Source organism: Elephantulus edwardii, unplaced genomic scaffold, assembly GCF_000299155.1.
Source record: "Elephantulus edwardii isolate Elephantulus edwardi_28Jun2011 unplaced genomic scaffold, EleEdw1.0 scaffold00035, whole genome shotgun sequence".
In the NCBI taxonomy this organism is placed as follows: Eukaryota; Metazoa; Chordata; class Mammalia; order Macroscelidea; family Macroscelididae; genus Elephantulus; species Elephantulus edwardii.
This window is the reverse complement of record NW_006399785.1, coordinates 14,309,377-14,316,413: the sequence shown is the minus strand read 5'-3', so window position 1 is coordinate 14,316,413 and position 7,037 is coordinate 14,309,377.

The following is a 7,037-nucleotide window of genomic DNA, read 5'->3' as shown; positions in this document are numbered from 1 at the left end:
GACTTGTGAAGGGCATGAAGGTATGCATATTTTAAATGTTAAAAACACCATATGAAAATGAAACTGCTTCAAAAAGTATTTGTAAAAAAAAAAGTAGTTGCTAGAAAATGACTAAAAGGAAATATCATTAGTGTTCAAACATTTTAATTAGAAAAGGATTTAAACACAAGATCAACGGTTAAAGGACAGGAGCAGAATATTATAGAAAACAAAATTACCAGGAAATACAAGAAGAATATGTTACCTTACCAGTGGACTGCTAGGAAAACAAACATATTTGTCTTGGAAAGGGTTAAACAGGGTGGCTCCTTGGAGGCAAGGATTCTGAGCCTCCGTCTAACATACTTTGGACATGTTGTGAGGAGAGACCGGTCCTTGGAGAAGGACATCATGCTTGGGAGGGTGGAGGGACAGTACAGGAGAGGAAGGCCCTCTATGACGTGGATTGATTCAGTGGCTGGGTTAATTGGGATGGGAGTGTCGGAGACAGTGCGATTGGCACAGGACAGAGCGGAGTTTAGGGCTGTTGTCCATAGGGTCGCTATGAGTCGCAAGCGACTCGACGGCACACAACAACAACAGCAACAACCAGTGTAACAAGCTGAAAATCCAAGGAGGAAAAACCTATTAATTTTATGTCAAATTCTCCTATTGTGCTCTTGCTGTTGTGTAGCACCATGTTGGATTGGACTTTTAGTTGACCCTCTAGCAGCTTTTCAGAAACAGTTTAGTAACATGGAAGATTGCCCATCTTTCTGCCGTGGAACACCTATCTGATGGATTCGAGTCACTTGCCTCTGAATTGACTGAACAGATCCTTGAGCACTGGCCACTACAGCTCTGTTGAATTGTCCTTTAAAAATCTATTGTCTTATACTGGCCAGTTGCCAATGTCAGATGGCTCTTGGCTGAAAGCAAAGAGTACTAGAAGAATATCTATTTTGTTTTATTGACAATGCAAACACATTTGACTGTGTGGATCACGACAAATCGCGGCTAATGCTGAGAAGAATGAGAATCCAAGAACACTTGATTGTACTCATGAAAAATCTATGCTTAGACCAGGAAATCTTCAGAACAGAACAACTAAACACCGTATGGTTCAAAATCAAGAAAGGAGTGTGTCAGGGACGTCTTGTCTCCTTATTTTTTTCTCTAATCTATACGCCAGGGATGCATCCAATCTCCAAACCTTTTCAACCTATATGCAGAACAGATTATCCGGGAGGCTGGACTCTATGAGGAGAAATGTGGGGTCAAGATTGGTGGGCGATTTATCAACAATCTGCGTTATGAAGATGATGCAACCCTGCTGGCTGAAACTGAAGAGGACCTGAAGCACCTGCTGTAGAAGGTCAAGGACTGCAGCCTACAATATGGATTGAGGCTCAATGTCAAGAAGGCAAAGACTCTCACCACTGGACCAATTGGCAGCATCAGGATGGATGGTGAAGAGATTGAGATTGTACACAGCTTTAGTTTGCTTGGCTCCACAGTCAACAGTCTTGGCACCAGTAGCCAGAAAATTAAAAGGTGCTTTGCCATGGGAAAGTCTGCTGTTAGGGACCTCTCCAAAGTGCTGAAGAGCAATGGTGTCTCTTTGGAGACTAAGGTGCGTCTGATAAAGGCTATGGTCTTCGCAATCACTTGTTATGCATCAGAGAGTTGGACAATGACCAAGGAGGATAGAAGGAGAATTGATGCCTTTGAGCTGTGGTGCTGGAGAAGAGTATTGGGAATACCATGGACTGCTAGGAAAACAAACAGATTCGTCCTGGAAAGGGTTAAACTGGGTGGCTCCTTAGAGGCAAGGATTCTGAGGCTCCGTCTAACATACTTTGGACATGTTGTGAAGAGAGACCGGTCCTTAGAGAGGGACATCATGCTTGGGAGGATGGAGTGACAGTGGAGGAGGGGAAGGCCCTCTATGAGGTGGATTGATTCAGTGACTGAGATAATTGGGATGCGAGTGTCAGAGACAGTGCGATTGGCACAAGACAAAGCAGAGTTTAGGGCTGTTGTACATAGGGTTGCTATGAGTCGCAAGCGACTCGAGGGCACATAACAACAACAACAACAACTGTATAGATTGAAATAGAATCACTCAGTAGACCGGACTTTATGAGTAAAAATGTGGCATCAGGATTGGAGGAAGACTTACCAACAATCTGTGTTGTACAGATGGCACAACTTTGTTTGCTGAAACTGAAGAGGGCCTGAGGCGTTTGCTATAGAAGGTCAAGGACTACAGTACTCAACATGGATTGATGCTTAACATCAAAAGAACAAAGATTCTCACCACTGGACCAATTGGCAGTAGATCGAAAAGAGCCTCAGACTATTAAGAATTTCAACTTGTTCAGATCCATAATCAATACTCTTGGCATCAGCAGGGAATCAAAAGGTGAATTGCATTAGGAAAGTCTGCTATCACGGCCTTCTCCAGAGTGCTGAAGAGCAAGGATGTCAAGCTAGAGACTAAAGGGTGCCTGATTCAGGTTGTGGTCTTTGTAATTACTTGCTGTACATCAGAGAACTGACTAATAATAAGGATGATAGAAGAATCGATGATTTTGACTTGGGGTGCTGAAGAAGGGTATTGAACATACCATGGGCTACCAAGAAAAGAAATAGGTCTTTCCTTCAGAGAGTGAAACCAAGTTGTTCATTGGAGGCAAAGATTTTGAAGTTCTGGCTGCTATGACATGTTCCCAGGAGGAGTCAGGCATTGCAGAAGGACATCATGCTTCTTCTAGTGGAAGGCTGGGTGGACAGTTCAGGAGAGGAAGACTCTTGTTGAGATGCATTGACACAGTAACGGAGTCAGTACCCCAGTGTGTCAGACACAGTGAGATTAACTCTGAATAGGGCAGGGCTTAGGGCTATTGTTCATAGGATTACTAGGAGTTGCAGCCAGCTGGTTCATAAAACATCTTCAGTAGAACTGGTTCCAAGTCATGACAGACCTCATTCCATCAGAGTGCAAGATTTGGTCCTCAATGGCTCATTTCTAGAAAAAGATCATCAGGTCTTCTTCTGAGGTTCCTTTGGGTAGATTTAAAATTCCAGTGTTTCATTTAGCAGCCCAATGTGGTAACAGTTTACAGTACCCAGCCCCTCCCACAAATGGCTCATAGTATGTGTGTGTGGAGTGATGTTTGAGTAATTGATCTAGAAAGTAATTTGACTGGTTACATATGTCTCTAAGGCATCATGGTGTTGTAATGGTTAAATATTTGGTTGCTATCAAAAAGAACTCACTTAAGGGAGAAAAATGTAGTGAGCTCTCTTGGGAAGAATACAGACAAGAACATCAAAAGCAGAAGTTCTACTGAGACTCCAAATTGATTCCACAGTACCTAGGAACCGTCACATGTCTGGGCATACATCCATCTCTATATACCGTTGAGCATAGAGTATGAACACAGTTTTCAACAACTTCCCTCTTTTAAGCCACTAATTTCACTACAGTGAGTCTTGCTGCTGTCATCCATAGAAAGTTCCTCTGCTAATTCCAAGGAATTGCTCACAAGTGGTTCAAATCCACCGGAAGCTCAGTGGGGGAAAGATGGGCACTCTTTTCTGGAGAGATTTACAGCTATGGGATCCAGGGGAGAGTGAGCTATGAGTCACTTACGACTGGATGACAATGAGCTTGAGTTTAATTACTGAGAATCTATTTTAAGAAAATATGAAAGAAACCTTCAATGTTTATGTACAACATGCACCTGCCAACACTATATATAAAAACTGACATACTAAGCAGTCAAAGTATACAGCAATAAAATGTTGTGTAATTTAGTTTGGCTTAAGAAGACAATAGGCTTTAAGCAACTCTGATATGTTTGTTTGTTTGTTTGTTTGTTTGTTTGTTTGTTTGTTAAAGAAAGATGATAACTGCCTATACACTATCAAATCTAGTTATGCTTATCTGCATAAACACTACACCTGTGTATAGAAGATGGACAGAGCTCTGATCACTTAGCTGTAAGAAGTTTCACTATGGAAAAGGAGGGGAGGGACAATATATATTGCATTGAAACAGATGAGGGAGAGAACTGTTTAAAAGGGATATATGAATGGGTATTCTTGTCATTACAGAAGTCCAGAGCTAAGGCTGCACAGTGGAGTGGACTTGAGGGGGAGGGATTGAATAACAATAAAAGAGTTTTTCTTTGTTTTCAAGGAGAAGAGTGAATTGGGGGTGAGGAGGTTGGTAGGGAGAAAAGTGCAACAATGAATGACTTGAAACCTCAAGTCTCTATAAACTTTCATTAAAATTATTTTTAAAAAATAACTTTCACTGTGAATCCTAATGTCCACAGTTCTAATCCCCTAGCTGCTCTGCAGAAGATGAGAAATCTCTTCTTGTGCAACTTGAAGCTCAGAAAACCTGCTGGAGGGTCGGCTAGGAGTTGATTCTGAATTGATGATGCAAGACCCAAACACAACATAGATAATCACAGGTATTTAGTAGATGAACCAAAAGATGTATCAAAAATACAATATTTAGGAATGACTATCATATATCTGTGGAAGGAGGAGTGGCATCCATTTCCATAATAGCTTGCCTCCAGAAACCCTGTGAACCTGGAGAGAGGATGAAAGGCACCCAAGCGTCGAGGACTCTCCTTCATAGGGTCGCTATGAGTCACCTGCAACTCGCCGGCACTTAACAACAACAACAACAACATCATACATCTACTCCACCTAACAACAAGAATCATGTCTTTTTTAGAAATTGGCTATTAAACTGGTTGACATTTATGAGTTCACATCACAACATTTGCCTTTGTCAGCATAAAATACCAGGCAATGACTTTCATAAACTAATAACTTTATTTCCTTGAAAATTTAAGTCAACATTCAAGGAGATGCAAAAAAGGCAAGGAAAGTTACACAGGTAACTACATTTGCTATGCAAAGTCGTCTAAAGAACATATGTGATTCGTGACAGAAATGAGAGTATGGAAAATCCCAGGTTTGGGGTTGACACATTAAACATAAAGAAAGAAAAGGTATTGGATGGTTGACAGTAGTGATACATGGGTTGAGAAAAAAGAAAGATATTGTTTTGTCTTTTCCAAGTTTCAGCATTCTACAAAGGACCATGAAAAAATAAAATTCCAGAGTTATAAACATTAAAGTCACAGCCTATTGACCACTCACGTCTCTGCAGCTTCTCAGAGGAGACACAAGCAAAGCTGGGCCACTCATTTATGTTCTCAGCATTGCTGATGTTACTATCTTGGCCATGCAGTTAGGACACTTGGAAAAGATTGAGTTTTCAAATTAAAGGAGCTCTGGAAGTCATTTATTTCTCTATTAAAAACTTTCCACACCCTGCCATCACTTCCTCTAGTGTTTCTACAGAGCAAAACAACCTCCTACCCAGCCCCGAGAGACTCTGCCTATTTTTTTACACCTAGGGATCGCTCCTACCCACTGGCTCTCTCAGCCAGGATCTGTCTCAGTCACAGCTCTGTAATTGAAAGACACCCAGCATTTGGTATCTCTGCCTGCAGACTCTGAATATGCAGCTCCTCATGAATAAATCCCATGTCAGAATGTCCTTCTGCAGTCTCCCTGCCCAGTCTGTGATATTACTTGATCTTTCCTCACAGCAAGCCTGAAAAACTTTGCAAGCAGTAATCCTGCCAGCTGGTGTGAGCTGAGGACATGATGGCTGTGAGGATGGTTTAAAAAAGCAGAAAACTATCCTTCTCATCCACAGCATTGAACACTTCCCCTAGAAAAGAATAAGTGAGGAGGGGAGAAAGATCTCTGAATTCAAAACATCAAGTCCACTATAAACCAGTTTTTAATTACTATAACATCTTAATTCTGGTGGTCTACTGCTCAGTAGTCACACTGCCAACTCAAAGGCAGGCAGTTCAAATCCATCAGCTGCTTCCTGGGAGAAAGATGGACAGTTCCCTCCTGTTGATTTACAGCCTCTGGAAATCCACCAAAGGGTCAGCTATGAGTTGATTTCAACTCAAAGATGCATAACAACAACATGATATTGTTAAATCGAAAGGATCATCCCTAATTCTACCTTCAGCTATGTGGAATGGATTTAAGCAGGTCATAATTTTATTCAAAAGAAAATTGTGCCTCAGAAACTTTTAATGACTTGCCCAGAGTCACAGAATCAGAACTAGAAACTAATTGTCCTGATTAGAACTCCACATTTTCATATAATAAAATTAAAAAAAAAAAACCAATTCCTTGCAAGGCCTTCTGTCAGAAACTGGCAAAGTGTTTCTGAAAAGTAAATGTTTCAGACCTTGTAGGTCATGTCTTCTTCATCAGAACTGTTCATCTTTGCTTTTGCAAGAAGGAGCTATAATCCATAAATGAATGTGTGAATGTGGGTACTCTGATAAAACTATTTCCAAGACTCGGTAGATTGGATTTGGTCCACTAAAGTGTAGTTTGAGGATTGTTGCCTGTTCAAAGAATGTAGATCCTGGACCTACTTTTTCTTTCTTTCTTTCTTTCTTTCTTTCTTTCTTTCTTTCTTTCTTTCTTTCTTTCTTTCTTTCTTTCTTTCTTTCTTTCTTTCTTCCTTCCTTCCTTCCTTCCTTCCTTCCTTCCTTCCTTCCTTCCTTCCTTCCCTCCTTCCTCCTTCCTTCTCTCTCTCTCCTTCTTTCCTTCTTTCTTTCTTATTTTCTTCCTTTGTCATTGTTCTACAGTCACACCAAATTCAACAACAATAAATACATTTGATACAGTCGGAGTTAGTCTGTCAAAAGCTGCTACTACTGAGGCCAGCTGAGTTGGAGTTCCACAACCATTGTGATATTTTCCCCCTCATATATGCTGCCCTTCTGAATATTTCTTTGAGATGTCTAAGTTTAAAAAAATCCAAGTAATATTAAGTCATTGATAGTTTCAATCTTTTCTCCACCTATAGTTTTGCCTGTTGATTGTGGATTCATCTTCTTCAGATCCATGACCAAAACTTGGTACCAGTAGTCTTGGAGAAGGCGCAGCTGGACTGCTCTTTGGAAGCAAGAATGATGAGGCTTTGC